The following is a 2,500-nucleotide window of genomic DNA, read 5'->3' on the forward strand; positions in this document are numbered from 1 at the left end:
TCCATCTCTCCCTCCATCCTTATATCCCTCTCCTGGCCGAGAGAGGCCTTGGACAGCTAATCTCAACAGATGGAGGGAGAGATCCCTCCGTCGTATAAACACAGGGGAGGGAGGGAGGGAGGAGAGGGAGGGAGGAGAGGGAGGGAGGGAGGGAAGGAGGGAAGGAAGGAGGAGAGGGAGGAAGGAAGGTGAGAGAGGGAGGAGATGGAGGGACGGAGGGAGGGAGGAGAGGGAGGGAGGGAAGGAGAGGGAGAGAGGAGAGGGATGGAAAGAGGAGAGGGAGGGTGAAGAGGGAGGAGAGGGAGGATGGAAGGAGGAGAGGGAGGGAGGAGAGAGAGGGAGGAGAGGGATGGAAGGAGGAGAGGGAGGGAGGAGAGGGAGGGAAGGAGAGGGAGGGAGGAGAGGGAAGGAGAGGGAGGGAGGGAGGGAAGGAGGGAATGAGGGAGGGATGGAAGGAGGAGAGGGAGGGAGGGAGGATGGAAGGAGGAGAGGGAGGGAAGGAGGGAATGAGGGAGGGGGGAGAGGGAGGGAGGGAGGAGAGGGAGGAGAGGGAGGGAGGGATGGAAGGAGGAGAGGGAGGGAAGGAGGGAATGAGAGAGGGAGGAGAGGGAAGGAGGAGAGGGACGGAGGAGAGGGAGGGAGAGAGAGAGAAAGGAGAGGGATGGGAGGGAGAGAGGGAGGGAGGGAGGAGAGGGAGGATGGAAGGAGGAGAGGGAGGGAGGAGAGGGAGGGAGGGAGGGAAGGAGGGAGGGGAGGGAGGGTAAGAACATTTTTCCTAATCCTTTATCCCACAGCCCGGTGTTAAGCAGGTATTATTTTGATCAGTTAAAGTAGAGTACTGGATAAACTGGATAAAACCCTTATTACCTGCTAATCGTTTAGAATCATTAATTACACTGGCTGTTCCGTTTAGAGGCGCTGGTGCCAGGCGCTTAGACACGCTGCTGGATTTACTGAGGTAAACCAGGAAGTACACCTTGTTACCACATAGACAGTCATCATGGTGTCTGAGTAAACACTGGGAAATAAAGGATTAGGGTTCAAAGGTCATTCACTCATTTTTGATCACATTTTCAGTCAAAGTGAATCTTTCCCTCTTTCCCTCCCACATGTTCATCTCTCCCTCCCTCTCAGTCCATCTCTCCCTCTCTCTCTGTCCATCTCTCCCTCTCTCCCTCCCTCTCTGTCCATCTCTCCCTCTCTCCCTCTCTGTCCATCTCTCTCTCTCTCCCTCCCTCTCTGTCCATCTCTCCCTCTCTCCCTCCCTCTCTGTCCATCTCTCCCTCTCTCCCTCCCTCTCTGTCCATCTCTCTCTCTCTCCCTCCCTCTCTCCCTCTCTCCCTCCCTCTCTGTCCATCTCTCCCTCTCTCCCTCTCTCTCTGTCCATCTCTCCCTCCCTCTCTCAGTCTCTCTCCCTCCCTCTCTCAGTCCATCTCCCTCTCTTCTTCCCTCTCAGCCCATCTCTCCCTCTCTCTCAGTCCATCTCTCCATCCCTCCCTCCCTCTCTCAGTCCATCTCTCCCTCCCTCTCTCAGTCCATCTCCCTCTCTTCTTCCCTCTCAGCCCATCTCTCCCTCTCTCTCAGTCCATCTCTCCCTTTCTCCCTCCCTCTCAGTCCATCTCTCCCTCCCTCTCTCAGTCTATCTCTCCATCTCTTCATCACATCATGTTGATTCAACTCTTCCTTGTTTTCATGTATTTTAATCTTTTTGATCATCATGTGATCACTGTGATCTTATTTCAGCAGCGTGTGTATTAAGGATGGATGGATGAATAATGGATGGATGTTTAGAAGAGAGAGCAAGAGGGCGATACAGACAGAAGATGGACAGAGATGACGTGAACAGAGAAAGAACAGAGAGAAAGAACAGAAGAGAGAGAGAGAGAGTTGATTAGATGATTAGACAAAGAGAAAGATAGACAGTCAAAGAAAAAGAGAGAAAGAAAGACAGAGACAGAGAGAGAGAAAGAGAGAGGGAGAGAGAGAGAGACAGAAATAGTACAGTAATTAGTGAGAGAAGGATAGACAGAGAGAGAGAAAGAGAGTGCAATATGTAGATAGGTAGTTTATTTCACATGCTTTGGTCATGTAAACAAGTGTTTCCCATGCCAATAAAGCTCATTTGAATTGAATCGATAGAGAATAGAGAAAGTTAGACATGAAGAAAGAGAGGGAGGTAGAGAGAGAGAGAGAGAGAGAGAGAGAGAGAGAGAGAGAGAGAGAGAGAGAGAGAGAGAGAGAGAGAGAGAGAGAGAGAGAGAGAGAGAGAGAGAGAGAGAGAGCGTCTCCTCTAGCGTCTCTCTCTGTAAGCAAGCCGACACCAGTGTTATGTGATACTGGCGGCCTAGGGGTGTGTGTGTGTGTGTGTGTGTGTGTGTGTGTGTGTGTGTGTGTGTGTGTGTGTGTGTGTGTGTGTGTGTGTGTGTGTGTGTGTATGCGTGTGTGTGTGTATGCGTGTGTGTGTGTGTGTGTGTGTGTGTGTGTGTGTGTGTGTGTGTGC

This window comes from Nansenia antarctica (assembly GCF_963989245.1).
Source record: "Nansenia antarctica genome assembly, chromosome: 2".
Classification (NCBI taxonomy): domain Eukaryota; kingdom Metazoa; phylum Chordata; class Actinopteri; order Argentiniformes; family Microstomatidae; genus Nansenia; species Nansenia antarctica.